Here is a 16,537-nt window from a genome sequence, read left to right as displayed (position 1 = left end):
ATGAATGACATATTTCAGCAGAATTGTATCTCCTCTAGTCAAAAATATAGATTTGTGAACATCAGAATGCTAGTTTGTTTTCAAAATTGCTCATGTCAAAAAATTGAAAAGTTGGGGTGTTTTTGAATTCCATACATTAACATTTTGATTTAAAATTTCCTTTATCTTTTCAGAACTTCATAAATGGTCATGCTTGAAATGAAATGCTCATTTTGTAGCAAATATTTCATACCTAAATATTTTTTTTTATTTACTATTTGAGCTGGAGGATGAGTTAAAATTCACCTTGCACTGGGTGAATTCCTCTTTTCTGAATTGCCAGTGAACCAAGAAACCAGTTATTTGTTCAACTCTATTATTGTGCTATTTATAATAATTTTCCTGAAATATGTTCCAGCATACCAAGATCTCCCTGCTAAGTTTGTTTATGTCTAAAAAAAATGTTTGTGAAACCCTGAAAGATGAAACTTTCTGCAAGCTGAAAAAAAGAACTCACCAGACATACCTGAAGGTGTATTTTGTGCTATTTTGATCAAAATGATAATTCATTCTAATTTTTTTTTTTTTTAATCTGGATCCTTGACAAGATATGGGGGCTCACTAGTAATTACACATGTTCCCTTTCCTATTAGCTTTGAAAGAAAAGATTTCCTAAATTTAGTCCACCACAATTCTATTTTGTACTTCTAGCTGCTGTTCCCATTGTTAAGATTTATTTTGGCTCACATAGTGAAGCATAGAATATATCTTTTTGTGATGGCCGTGGAGAAAATTTACCAAAGAAATTCAGCCTTGAATAGGGCAGGCAATTAGTCTAGTACTATTATAATCATTTCCTGATTCACTTTTTCTTTTTATCCAGTTAAAATTTCATTGATACTTTAATAAATAAAATATAATCCAGCCTAGTATTTTACGACTGGTTAGTTTTGCTGATATAAAAGTACCATCAATGTGTGCAGTATGGCAGAGTTAATACATAGGGACCAAACAACGCTTTATTTTTAAGACTGCATTGCTATAGTTTGTCTTTCAGTTCTCTCACCTCATAACAATTTTATACACCTCATAACATATGACAATATACATAAAGCTTCAGTGTGCTCTGAATATTAATACATCAGCTTGTGTGACTTCACTACTCATGCAAAGTAAACTGGTATACAATACCATAGCCCAGAATAAATAGTTTATGCTACTTATTTTACAGAAAGTTTTATAGAAACGTTTGAACAGTCATTGCATTAATCTTATTGATGACTGGTTTTTGTATCTCTTCCCCTTATAAAAGGAAGTCATCTTTGTGCTATGAGGATATATAATAACAAAAAAATAGCTATAACATAGTTTTCACAATCTCTAAGTGTGCTAAAATATATTTGATAATCAAATAGCACAGCTTAGAATTGTATTTATCCCTAAAGGAAAAAAATATATATAAAGAATTTCGGAGTTTTCTAGAGGGATAATGGCAGCTGATCTGTCAGGTATAAGATTACCAGTCTGCTGTGGGGATACCACTTATACGGAATCTTTTACTGAACTTCATGCCAGCAGTGCTCATTCTCTTCTAATTCAGGATCATATTTGTCAGATTTCAGGATGGAAAAATGGGGAAGAGAGAGACACCAAGTTAAAGGTAGATTATTTTTAGATAACCCAGAAAATGGAAAGTGCTGAATAGCTAATCAGAAGGTAGAAACCTTAACACTGATGCTGTAAGAGATTAATAAAGCAAAATAGAAGGGAGGGAAGGGGTCAGGTTCAAAATATATAGATATTTTTAATTTTCATAGCCATTTATGTTACATGGAAAATAAGAGAAATACTAAATAGTTCCCCACTACTTATTTCAGAAATATTTCAGTATATCACACATCGAAGCACGCTTTCATCCAAAAATCAAGGGGAGCATTTTCTATGCCTTTTTTATAAAACAAAACAACTTCAAAATTTCAAAATTAAAAGCTAAGACTTGATTTGTACATTTTCTCCCTTCATTTCTTCCTTATTTCCCTTAGTTAGCTAAGCCATAGTGTTGGGTAAGAGTAAAAAAATGGTGTTGTTCACCCGTTTCACTAAAGATAAAGGATTTTCAGAGCCAGTATTTAAAATGCCAGGTATCTGGGTTCGCTGGCACTGCCAGGGAGCTGCAGCACCCAAGAAGAGCCCAAGGAGCGTGCTTCCTGTGCTTCTCACCTGGGTGCCCAGGGAGGCTCGAGGTGTCTGCAGCCTTCCCCTTTCTTCTCCTCTGCCCCTGGAGCTTCCCGCGCTCCTGCAGGTCCCTCAGGTTACCAACAGCCTCGCAGAGACGGTCCCTCGGTGAGGTGCTTCACCGGAGAGCCCAGCTCACCATACATGATGAGGTTTGGTAGGAGAGAGAGGGAGGCAACTGGGAGAGGGAGTTAAGGACAAACAAAATATAGCTTAGTGCTAATTCCTCCCCATCCACAACTTGTTTAACATTTCTCCTCTAGGGTTTTTGTTTGTTTGCTTGCTTGCTTTTTTGTCAAAGAATGCACCAAAGCTAAATACCACTGCAAATACCACACACAGCAATAACTGCACAGTGTTATCAGTGTTCTCCCTGTGCACTGGGCAGAGGATTTTTAATTTCATAAACCATTTACATTTTGCTGCAGTGATTCCACACAGTATATCTCCTTATCACAAGGAAAAAGGAGACTTTGGTAGTATTTTACCTCTGATCCAGGAATCTCTGCTTCCAGATTTTTTATTAGAGACTTTGGTAGTATTTTACCTCTGATCCAGGAATCTCTGCTTCCAGATTTTTTATTAGCACTTGGTTTGCAGTCCAGTGCTGACACTTCAGAAGGGCACTGAGTCATCCAAATGAGAAAAGAGCACCCTTTAGCTCGCCTCCAGTGGTTGCTAGAAACACGAACATCAGCCAAATTACATTATCTCCTGAATAGTGAAATATATTGTCTCTGGCTGTGAATGGCAGGTGCTTTTTGTCTATAAATATGTATTTATTATTATAGATTGTTAGTTTATGTAAGTACTATGTGTTATTATTAGCCTAGTGTTAAAACAGTGTTCAAGTCATGTGTTCAAGTACCTTCCTGAACCAAAACATGATATGTCATCTGCGGGCTAAAAGCAGACAGTTTTAAAACAAGGACTGTAAATGGTGTATTGGGATAGTTATGACACAGAAATCAGTAATATAGCAATGTTTTCTAAATAAATGATCAAGCAAGTGTTAATTATCTATGTTCACCTTCAAAATATAATACGGGGTGCATGCTTGTATATGGGCTCTGCTTCATGTGGTAAATACATTGCTAAATAGATTTTCATATTTATTTCATATCCTATGTCCCTTCTTTCTGATCCTTAATCATGCAGTGAATCAGTTCGAAATATTTAATTCCCAAGACATGCAGCTGCTGCAGACTGTAAAACAAGGTCCACCATGAAAGGAAAGCTCTCCTCATAAAGGCCCTTCCACTCCCTCTGAGAAAGATATGGGGAAGTTACAATACACTGAAGTCTTTGTTGAGAAAACCTGTGAGGCCAGAAGAGAGCCAGGACAGGAATAACTACGCACTGACAAGTAGAAAAAGCTTTAGGAGAAATTATGCAAGTGAGGTCTGGGAAAAGATGTGGGAGATTGGTAATGAGATTCTGAGAGTTGCTTCAAGATACAATCTTGAGAGACAGTGTGGGGAAGGAAGGGGGCAAGATAAAATGAAACATACGATGCTGAGGTCCCAAAGTCAGTAGTTTGCATCTGAGGAGAGCAGATATCAAGAAATGTTATTTTCTCTGATACTCCAATGAAAGAAGAGCTTTATCAAGGCATTGGAAAAGGAGAGCTATGGCCCAGCATAGTAAGAGTATAGGTACAGACAACTTTTAACAGAGGCTTTTCTTTCTTTGGCTTTTTTTGTTTGTGCTTTTCTTCAATTTTCATTTACTTTAAGCAGAATCTTGGTAGGTGGCTGAACTACCAAGAAAAATGGAGGTAAAGGCTTTATATTAGTTGCACTTGTGATTTAAGTTTTGTTTTTAAGTATACATGGCACTGTACTTAAGTAGCAGCCACATGAGAATAGAAAAGATTTTTAAAACATTACAAAACAAATTCTGAGCTTCTGCAGCTCAAGTAGTTGTCTAAGATGAGTGACAGTGCACGAAATGGGATTGCCAAAATGTGAATCATTTCTCTGTGTTATCTTAGAATAACAGGTTTGCAGGGTAGCTCTGTGGACAGATGACATAAAATATTTTCCAGCAAAACCATACAGTGACAACAGCTAAACTCATTTCTGTCTTTCTTTAAACAGACTATGATATAGTTTGATGTTTAAGAGTAAAATGAATGATCTAGAGCAAATGTGAGCATTCCCATGGGTATGGGCATAAAAATCATTTACTTGTGCTGTCACAAGGTCCTCCAACTTCTTGAGGCCTCTCTGAATAGCAATGCTATCATCCGGTGTATCATTCACTCCCCCTAGTTTGGCAATGTCCAAAAACTTCCTGGGGGTGCCCTTCATTCTGTCATGCAGGTCTTTAAAAAAAAAGCATTAAACAGTACAGACCCTTGTACCAGTATCAATTCCAGATGGATGCTATTAGTAACCAGTCAGCAGTTGGGCTTTGTGTTTCCACTTACTTTATCATTGACTTCTTTAGCCCAGATCTCAGCATAGTGGCCATAAGAGTACATAATGGAGAGTGGAGGATAAAATCAAGGTAAACAACATCCATTCATCCTCTCATCTTACCAATTAAGCAGGTCATCTTATCATGGAAGGCTGTCAGGTTGGTCAGGCATAGGTTGCCCTTGGTAAATCCACACCGGCTTTTCCCAATCACCTCCTTGTCTAGGATGTGCCTAGAAATGGCTTTAAGAAGGGTTTACTCCATCACTTCCAGGGACTAGGTGAGGCTGAACAGCTTTTAGTTCCCTGGGTCCTCCTGCTTGCCCTCCTTGAAGACGAGTGTAACGTTTTCCTTTTCCAGCCATCAGGAACCTCCTCAACTGCCATAATCTTTCAAAGATAGTAGAAAGTCGACTTTCAATGACACTGGCTAGCTGTGTCAGGACCCTTGGTGCATCCTATGGACATGTCCATGAGTTAAGCATTCCCTGATTCTGCCTTCCTCTGATGTGGATACTGCTACTTTCTCACAAATTCTGCCATTCATGCATGCCAAACAGTATACCTGCACATCACTGCAGTATCTACATGTTTAAAAACAAAAATCACCTCTTTGGTTAGCAACATTTGATCATACTAACAGTGCTATATGCACTCTCTGAAAAACGCTATATGCAAGCAGAAAAACTGGCAGTCTTGTTCTATGTAGGAACATCTGGTGATATAAGAGATTATATTTTGGTTACAAACTGTGGTCATGACCTACAGGATGCTAGAATGTGTGGTTAGAAATTGATCTTGTAATTTACAGCACTTCCTAGGAGGGAAAAGATAAAGTTTTCAAAAGAATTGCTATAATACTTTTTCATATCTTGACATCCCTTTCCAAATTTCTAATCTGAAAAAATGCAATTGAATCTCTATTTTACTTGCATTTCCCATAGTACAGGTTGCTGCATTGTTCTATGACCCTTAGTTAAATGAGAGATCCCAAATATCGTAGGTGTTGATAATGTAACAAAACATCTTTCAGGAACATCAGGGAATACGAAGCAGTGATAGGCAGGTTGACATCAGCTAGATCAGCAGCAATGGCAACCACCTGGCAATGCATTTGCTCTGTTTCTCAGAAACAGTAGAAAAAGATTTTGTTAGCCATATGCTGCATTAGTTCTGTCTGGGCAAGCTCCATAATCTTCACTGCTGGTAAAAAGTTGCCTGTGTGATGAAATAATTCCAGGTGTGTTTACAGAAGATTTCTTGATTCAAGGAGCTGCAATATGGTTATTGAATCTGGCAAATATTACTATTTTTACTTCAGCTATCCATCATCAAACACATTCTCAGAGGGTATCTCCAGGGCTGCTGGCAGTGTTGGAGACAGAAGGACTTTTACTAATGCAGTGAATGTGAAGTGTCTCACTTATTAACAGATGAATTGACAAAATGTCCCAAATGTTATCCATCTGCTGCCTTTTCAACCTGCTCTAAGAGAAACACTATACATTTGGAATCAAAACTCACCTCTTCTCTATGACTTAGTTTTATTGGCATACACACACAGAAAAACTAAACCAAAACAAATACAAACAAAACAAAAACACTCAACATCAATTTACACAATCCGGCCTTTTGCTCCAGGGTAGAGTTTTTCAGCAATTCAGATTTAATCTGAACAACTATACCTATTCTTTTCCCACACATGCAGAATCTTTCATGAACTGTTGGCTACAAGCCGCTATCTGCCTAGAAATTCTGAAGAACCTATGCAAGAATCATTAGGAAGGAGAGGTCTTGCGAGGTCATATGGCCCACCAAATGAATCAGGGCAAGATATGTCCATCATTCATAGCAAATGTTTGTCCTATCTATTCCCAAAGACGTCAGTGGCAGAATTTCTACAACATCTCTGAGAAAATAGATATTTTAAATTATCTTTCATTTTTTCATATTACCTGATTTGAAACTTTTTTGTTACAATGTATACCCATGTCTATTTGTCCTACCAGGAGAGAGCACAAAGAACACAAAACAGATGCTTTCTAGAGGTTTTTTTTTAATTCATTGTACTTATACACCTAGCTGTTTGAGGCAAAAGAAAACATCACTGTAGTACAACTCTCTTCTATGAGAATAAGGCTTTAAAAGGTACAGAATTCTGAACTCTCTGTATCATTTAAAGATTCCCCTTTTTTCTATTCTTAAAAAAATATGCCCTTATTCTCTACATGCGTGTATGAAGGAGAAACTGTGTGTGTTATTTAGTGCCTTCTCATTGCCGATATTTCTCCTTACTAATAGAACATGTATTGGTCTTGTCATTAAGAAGAAATGAATCTTATGTGAGCTACAGAAGCCAAAGTTTGATAAATTATTTTAATTTCCAATTCATTCTTGTTTTCTTGTGGACACTAAACATTTCCAATATAACCTAGAGATTCATGGTTGGATCTATAGTATCTTTTGTCCTTGTGAAATTTCTTATCTAAATGCCCAGTCTCACATCTACTGAAATCAATGTTAAACCTTAATCGACCTAAGTGAGTGGTAGATTGAGCCCTATATTTTTGTCTGTAATGTGAGTACAAGCTGATACCAAATATCACAACTATACACAATTTATTTTCTGTTTTTTTTTTCTGATATCAGAATTATGAGCCCAGAGATGAAGACCAGTTATTAACTTAAAATGAGAGCCAGCACCTTATTCTGTGGCATGTTTTACTCTCTCAAAAAAATCTTTAAAACAAAGAACATTTAATGCAATCCATAAGAAGGATATGCAAATTCCTTCAATGACATTGCAGCAAGACGTAACTGTTGCTAGACCGACTTTTATCTTTATAGCTAACAGTTCTACAGTTTGCAGCTTTCAGGAGCCCTTTAAACCTCAGGAAAGCAAAGCTTGTTGAGGAAAGTAGTTAGTGAGAGCTTCCTGGGCCATGCTGCAGAAAATCCATGTGTGATGAGTGAGCAACTGAAAATCCCAGCCGAGAAAGCACAGCTGGGGTCTCACTAGGACTTCGTTCAGAGATGAAGTCCAACATTCAGTTTAAAAGGAAAGAATCTATAGTAGTCAACTTCGTAGTAAATCAGAGAAGTAAAACAGAGCAGAGGAATACATGAGCATTGTTAAAGTACAAAAATAAAGTACTAGAAATGCAAGAAGGGACACCCTGTCAAGAAAGGGCACACTGGAGATATTTGTGATGCTGTCTTTGGAGAAGACTCAGTGCAAGGGCTCTGGAAGGCCATGTACTCAAAGTCATATAAAAGGTCTAGTATCCGGGTCTGTAATGCACCATTTCACTAAGAAACAACACGCTACTGGGACTGCATGTTCCACTGTATAATATGTCATTTTCTGCTATCACTTATTTCTGCCTCAGCTTTGATGTCTCTCTGTCACTTGTATTTTATGGAAGAACATTGAATTGTAGTTCATAAGGGATACTGAGTTGGGAGAATAAAAGGAACATTATCAGGCTACAAATTTAAAATACTAGATGTAAACGCCTGTTAAAACAGGTCGTGTTTAGGTGGACTCATTACAGTATTCAGTGGCTATTCTGCTACATCAGAATATACGCTGCAGTTAGCTGAAAATAATTTCCCCTAAATTGCTGTTCTCATTCTTCTTGTCATAATAAAGGACCTCTAACATCAGTGTCTTGAAAGGTACATTCCAAGTAATCATTTTAAAATTACAGTCACTCAAATCAATATAGATAAAGAAGTGATCAGAAACAGTGTTCAAAATCAATGAAAAAAAAATAAACAATGTTAGCTACTCAAAAAATAGTATAATTTAATGCTGAGCTCTCTACCCACAGGAAAAGCAGTTCCCAGAAACTCCTTGAAAATATATAAACTCCCATTCCTTCCTATAAATCTAGAAAATATGTCATTTAGACTCAATATGTAAGAAATGCAGGCATCAAAATTAATTGTAATTACAGATTTATTTCTTCATTTTTTTCTCGTCTTGTCTCTATCCCTGTTCCCAGGGATTTCCTTTTCCTTTCTGAGCATTTGTATTCTTTGTGGTGAGGAATAAAAAGGCAGTTAATTCTAAAAAGTCTGTATTCTACTTTAGTGGCTGAACAGTTCTGAGCAACCAATCAGAACTTCAGCTCAGCCACAACCAACATTGATTAATGGATATCTTGCAGACCTACTTAACAATTATCTCCATCAGGAAAAGAGAGAAGCACATGAGGAAATCAGAGAATTCGGCAATCTGTAGTGGATTTCTTGAATTTTAGTGTATTATTTAAATTTTAAATGTTTTTTATCTTTACTTCTCTTATTAAATCAAGAAATATAGAAAAAAAACCCACACTCTTCTTGTGTTTTTTTAACATAGTTTCTCTTCCATAGAAGATTAAAATGATATTGCAGAGAAATGGTTCATTTTGAAAAACTAAGTTGTGTTGCATTTAATATATAGCTAAAATATTTTTAGGTGGAAGTATTTTCCTGATATTAAAGCAGGAACTGACACACACAAGGAATATTTCACTATAGGAAAAATCAAATGAAATGTATGAGTGGGAAAGTTTTCTGTATACTGGTGGTTCAGCTGAAAGGCAATAACTCCATGGAGGCCTTCTCTGAGAGAAAACCATGCTAAACAAATTGATCAGAACATTTTAAACACTGGGAATATAAGAAGATATATCTATTATAGTGCTACTTTAATAAGCAGGGGAAGGTCTGAATTTTATGGTCATAATGTTTTTTATTATAGAACTTAATCATCAAACAATATAATAGAAAATCTTCTAAATTTATTGATTAACATCTCTGTAATTCAGTAAGCATTCACACTCTTCTTGAATGTATTCCTAAAAATGAGAGCAGCAATGTGTCAAGCTGGACAAGCAGTCTTTTCCCTCCACTTCCCACCCATTTTTAAGAGTATCAACCTCAGGAGAAACATAAATCTCAATTCAACCTTCATAACACTGAGATTTCATCAGAAAGGACACAGTATATTTTCCTTTATATCCTTTAGTGCAAATTCCCAGAGGGAAATAGAAAATCTGTTAAGCTTCACTTATTTTGAATGAAAGTTGTTTAGTTTCATTGAGTTTCAATCTGTTTTACTTTTTGTAAAAAAAATAGACTGATGATTATTCCCCAAAGGTGTTTCAATTCCTAAAGCTATGGAAATAATGTCACCTTTGGTTTTCAGCCAACTTTTTAGCCAGCTTTTCCAATGGGTTACATTTTTTATCCTTCAATTTTTATTCTCTACCTTATTTGTACTATATTACTCTCCTCTCCACTTCCTTACTCCTACTGCCCAAAAAAGTAATAAGTAACACTGCCATGCAGTACTCTTCGTCTTCTTTATTTTTCTAGGTGTCCAGATCAGGTTAACATCTCACTCTTACAATATATATCATCTCTCAAAAAAGGCCTTTCCTATTACTATACAACTAGGTAGTCCTGCACCTAGGGAGAAATAACCCTAGGCACCAGTACAGGCTGGGGGCTGACCTGCTGGAGAGCAGCTCTGCAGAGAAGGACCTGGGAGTGCTGGTCAAGTTGACCATGAGCCAGCAATGTGCCCTTGTGGCCAGGAAGGCCGATGGTATCCTGAGATGCATTAGGAAGAGTGTTGCCAGCAGGTCGAGGGAGGTGATCCTGACCCTCACCTCAGCCCTGGGGAGGCCTCATCTCGAGTACTGTGTCCAGTTGTGGGCTCCCCAGGACAAGAGAGACATGGAGCTACTGGAGAGAGTCCAGCGTAGGGCTACAAAGATGATCAGAGGGCTGGAGCACCTTTCCTACGAGGAACGGCTGCGAGAGCTGGGCCTGTTCAGCCTGGGGAAGAGAAGCCTGAGGGGGGATCTGATCAATGTGTTCAAGCACCTGAAGGGAGGGTGTCAAGGGAAAGGGGACAAACTCTTTTCAGTTGCCCTGTGTGACAGGACAAGAGGCAATGGGCAGAAACTGAAGCACAGGAAGTTCTGCCTGAGCGTGAGGGGGAATTTCTTCCCTGTGAGAGTGACGGAGCACTGGACCAGGTTGCCCAGAGAGGCTGTGGAGTCTCCTTCTCTGGAGATCTTCAAGGCCCGCCTGGATGCAACCCTGTCTAACATGCTCTAGGTGACCCTGCTTGTGCAGGGATGTTGTCCTAGATGATCTCCAGAGGTCCCTTCCAACCTCAACCATTCTGTGATTCTGTGAACTAAAAACCTTGTTTAGGCACACATTTTGGTAGGCTTACCTTTGTTAGGCTTTTTTGTTTATTCCCCTGGAGCCTCAGTCAGTGCATATGGATTTATCCGTGATTTTCTAAAAAAATCTAGTTCTGAATCATCTCAGGCTGAAGATGCTCTACAATTCAGATCTTTTTGACTTCTTTGGGGGTCTTTCCTTTAAACAGTATGTATCTGTACACAATCAACTATGCTTTAAAAGAGTAAGGGCTGCTAGATCTTTTGGTACCAACTGCACACAATGTGCAGCCCACTATCTAACCTCAAGACAAAAATCGTATTTGTTTAGTGCTCATCACCCCCTTGAATGTGTCTGCAAATCTATTCTCTCCTCTGTTTATTGGAACTACAGAGAAGCATAGCAAAGAGCTCTCTACAAGTAAGCTAAAACACAAGGCACATTAGTTCAAGCACAGTACTTCATAAATGTGAGATGACTTCAGTATCTGAACTTCTAAGTCAGCTGTGAGTGCACTGAACTTCCTGGCCCTGGAAATTTACTTCCTCAATGTTTTCTGCCATGCGTAACCTACCCATGCTTTTTTTACAGGTAGCTCCTTTTGTAGTCACCCAACTCTTTATATTGACTGTAGATATCTAACAACAGCTCTGTGATATGAGTGAGCTTATAAAATAACTTTTAGATATAGTGACTCCAAATTTGGATGCTCCTAAGCAGCCACTGTGACTCAAGCTCTCACAGTGCAGCCCTGCTAAAAAGAGCAGAGAAACTAAGCTGAGTGAGGAATATGTGAAGGATATTAATACACCTAAACTCATTAACAACATATTGTAATTTGTCAACTGAATTTTGGTCAGAAAACTTTGAAAAACTCACGTTTGACATATGATAGATTCCTTATGCAACAGGTTTATACAATGCATATTTTTCTATTAATAGAAAAATTTCTGCATGTTCTGTCTGCCTGTCGCATTATACTGTAAAAACTATTCAGTGACACTCAAAGATGTGATCACTGCATTGCTGTCAAGGTCAGTGAAGTCTGAGGTAATGATTATGTAAGTGATAATCATTTAATACAATGTGGCCTACAGGGTTATGGAGAATGGTCTTTCAGGGGTATTTCTGAGATCTCGCATCTGTTAGAGAGATTTTACCTTACTCATCTCCCTCCTTATTTATCTCACCTTTTTCTGACTAATACTGGTGTGTTCTGATAGTAACTGTGGAGTCCAGAGTGCTTAATAATGTCCTATTGTGCTTCTTCTCTTTCCATGCTTCACTGCCTTTGATCTATGCTGCACTTTACTCCCTGACAGAGGAGAAGAAATAGAGAAGAGTGTTTTTCCTTCAAGGGGCACAGTATATTCTGCTGCAATCTAATCATAGACTCAGGATGCTGCTTAAAATGACCCATCTCTTCCTTCATCTCCTGAGCAATGAGAAGTTACGATGTGACAAAAATAAACAGTAAAACAATATCAGTGATGCTGATAGTGTAAAGAAAAGGAAATCATGGGACTTGCACAGTCACAATTTTCCACAGGAGCTAAAACAAAGTAGTAATTAGCTTTGCAGTCCATTGACTTGAGGGAACTAGGACGTAGTAGGGAAATGGTTGCTTCTTTTAAAAAAGTGTTATCCTCAGAGAAAGACAAATAGCTGAATGCAAAGTATGTTTTGAGAGAAAACAAAGCTTGAAGTGTTTGAGAGTATCTACGCCCCCAAAAAGAGTGATTAAAATAAGATATCCATGTTTTGCCATATTCTCACTGAAACTAAGTAAAAATCAAAAGTATGCCAGATGCATGTAGGTCCCTCATCTGTTACTTGATTACTGAGGCCAGCAAAAGAGAAACTGAGGTGTTTGAAGGAGTAGCTTTGGTTTTTGCTCAGTGTATTCACGAAAATACAAAATGGGAACTGTGTCAATAACATGTTTAAAAGACATGCATTTTAAACATTGCAGTATTATTAAATAAAGGGAAACTAGCATCAAATTGGTGTGTTTTTCATTTAACTGGGCAACAACAGAGATGGTCTATCTTAAGCATATACAGAGCAAGTCCATAAATAAAGGTCAAGAAATACATGTTTGACAGGGACCTCTTTTGAAGATAAGTAAGTATCTTAAACCATTATCAAAAGCTTTACTTCCATATCTGATTATAGAAACTAAAACAAATATAAATCTTTGGTCACTTTTAAGCTTATTTTCCATATGCAGTCTTTGCCTAAATGTCATTCATACCATTAGCTGCATCCAGAGGTGACTATATGGATTCAATACAGTCAAATTAGCAATATCAAGGCCTACTCCACTCTACTCCTTACTCGGCTGGTGAGGTGCAGTAATATTTCTTGTTGGCTAGCACTCTTGCTTTACCTGTTTTAACTCAGCTTTACTTTTAGTGCTTGAAATGTTGGTTCAGTGGATGGGGACTAGGGTGAAAATTAGATATTGCTGTGATTGCTTGTCTAAGGTCTGTGCCCTCAAGTCTCATGCTATCATTAAGCTATTATAGGACTGGTACTGAGCAGGGAAAGTAATGAGAGTAGCTTACACTTATTTTTGTTGAGTCGTATTCCAGAAGCCTAAAAACTTCTGACAGACTTGGCTATGCTCCAGAGCTTTCTCTCACACTGTAAGTTTTGCACTCTGCTGGATATATTTAGACAGGAGCAGCTTAATAGCACTGGACAGACAAAGCTTTGCTGAAGGATTTAACCTGCTTAATATTGACAATAAAGAACAGAAGTAAGAATTTATGGAGTTGCTGTTACAATTTTATTTTGTGTTTTCCCATACGCAGGCAGATGAAGAGGAAACTTGTTGTGATGTGTAGAAAGTGTAATAACTGTTCAAAGCAAGAATAAGGGAAGATATTCCTCCTTCCTAACTTTGTGTTAGTGAAATAGGCAATGACTTTGCAGAATCATTGCAGCAAGTTGCAAATGATGTACGAAATGAGAAACTCTGCCCATGGCACTGAAAGAAATCTATAGTTAGTATTGTGCAGTAGCTGTGGCACTATGTATTGTTTGCTGCAGCACTAAATTTGGTCATACTCATCACAGCCATAAGAATCTTAAGAAACAGAGTAAAACATATCAATGAACTTCAAAATTTCCTGGTTTTATTTCCATTACTTTATCATGAATCAGTTGCATTTTGAAGTGGGTCATCATGTTACATCAACATTTATAAACAAAATTACTTTTTACCTGTCCATAGTAAAAGGAAATCTACTTGGACAATACTAATTTTCTCTTAAAATAAGTAACAACAATCTTCTACTTGCTATAAGAATTATAAGGAACCATTTTCAAAAATTTCAAAATATTCATTCAAGTTACCTTGATGTCTCTGAAAAGTTATGCTCCTACAGAGGCAAGGAAATTATTTAAGTTAGAAAGACAGGCATGTGCTTGGTACAGAACGTTTTTTTTTTTCCTCCTCCCTTCTAATTATGAAATCAATAAAATTGTATCATGGAAAATCCTTTGATTCTATGGCTCTAGAATGTAAAGATGTCATATTAGACAACATTATCATGCATCATAAAAATATAATGTTGACAGTGGTGGACACTGAGGGGTACACCTCATCTGTGTTATTGCAGAGAAAAGCCTAAACCTAATCTTAAACCGTAGCCTAAGCCTAACAGATGAATTTATGCTTGATAAAAAGGTCCTAATGTCTCCAGAGCTAACTGACAAAGAGGGCCTGTAATGCAAGAGCAGAATTGGAAGATAACCCAAGCTATCATCAAAGATGAATTTCGCCCTCCAATACATCTAAGTAACAGATTATGGATCTTTTTAATTGTGTTCTGATATGCTTCTGATACAGTTCATGTTTATAAGTTTATATGTTCAGAAACGTTTTTTCAAAGGCACCAGTGTAGATTTTTCAGAAATGGCTTCATAACATGAGATAAGTCTTTCAAGAAATAATAAATATTGCTTATTTCAGAAAAACTGATAGAAAGAGTAATGAGAAGGACTTTTCTATCACGAACACTTAGAAAAGTGAAGACAATTCTACTGAAAGTGCAAAGGCTAAGATGATTAATTAAGGCATATTAAACCTTTATTTTGATGTTCTTATTCACCTTTGAATGAGAATTAAGCCAAAGCACACTAACATTGCTTTACTTCTGAGTGAGGGTATTCACACAGGGTTTAATGCAATTTAATCATGCATATTTATCCTGATAGCTGATTTTTCCGAGTGTTCCCATGTTGACAGAGCTTGAAAAAACTTATGCTATGAATCATGGCTACTCTAGTTTTCCCAAGTATAGAGCATCTAAATTAACACCTCTGCTCTTAATCTATTAAAGATTATTTCAACTTCCCTGGCAGCCTATATATTCCTTTTAACTATCTAAGGCAAAGTTTGGTTATATTAGAAATAAACATAAGGAGATGAAAAAAAAAAGTGTAGATGGCAAGTATACACAGCTGGGCTCTTTTTTCCCAGAACATCTGTGAACAACTTTAATGAAACTTTACTTTTAATACTATAATGCTGCTCCAGTATCTTCTCCTTTCTTTGCCCAGTTCTACCCTACACTGCTGCGCTACCTCCCTTCTCCCTTTTGTCTATCTCCCCTGCTACAAAAAATCTGCCAAATGCAAGCAAATCTTTGCTTAATTAGGAATCATCTGACGCTATGCTATGTTTACATTTTTTTTATTTGATTCTGACCAGTTAAAGTGAGAGTCTATAAAGCTGTTATTTTAGACACTTAGTTTTTTTAATAGAATGGGAAAGCTATAAATGTGAATGCTGATATATGCAATGAAAAATGCTAGAGTTTTCTTCAATCTTTTTAACTAAGTTTTAAATCTGGAAGTAATCTTGCTGCTATTATTATTATTGCTGCATTTTAAAACAACTGTCATTTTTATCATTATCATTTGGTACATCCAAGAGTTAAGAGAAAAGGAAGGAAAGGTCAAGTTCTTCCAGCATCCATTTATCACTTTCTTTCATTTGTTTTATACTGAAAATCAAGCCTTCTCAGTCCCTATATCCAAATCAGCATCAGAAATATTTCATCAAAACTGCTGATATACAATCTAGAGGAATCTTGAGAAGGAGTGGCCAAAACTTTCACAGAATACTAGATATTTTTTCAGTACCTTTAGCAATGAATCTCAAAAATGGTATGCACACTGTCATTTATTAGTGTTAAGACATTTTTGCATTGATTATTCATCAGTTATAATATTTTCCTAATGTATCCATAACAGATTATATTATGATCAGTAAAGCATTTGCTTCCTATGTTTACATTTGTTCTCTTTACATAAAAAGCACATTCAGTCAAGTACCCCAAAATATCTCCCATGAGAAAACTAGTAGCTCAAGTCGTTATCTTTCATTTATAAAACTATACAGACAATAAGCCCTTGGAAGATAACTACTGTTTGTTTCTCTATTTTTGTGACAAGGATCTTCTTGAATGGCTTATTTATCTACTTACTTGGGTTTTTGTTGCTTTATAATGTTCTCTCTCCTTGAAGATTAATGTTGTAGAACCCAAATATTTTCCAAAAAAGGACATTCTGAAAAATATTTACCTAAGGCTGTCACGTAAGACATCTTCCCTTTGTCACCTAATGTGGAACCTATAGTTTGTTGAGGATGTAATTCATATCCTAGTTTGATAGTATTGTTATTTTGAAAAAAAAAATCATTC

This window comes from Rhea pennata, chromosome Z, assembly GCF_028389875.1.
Source record: "Rhea pennata isolate bPtePen1 chromosome Z, bPtePen1.pri, whole genome shotgun sequence".
NCBI lineage: Eukaryota > Metazoa > Chordata > Aves > Rheiformes > Rheidae > Rhea > Rhea pennata.
The sequence above is the reverse complement of the archived record's forward strand: the minus strand, read 5'-3'. Positions refer to the sequence as shown.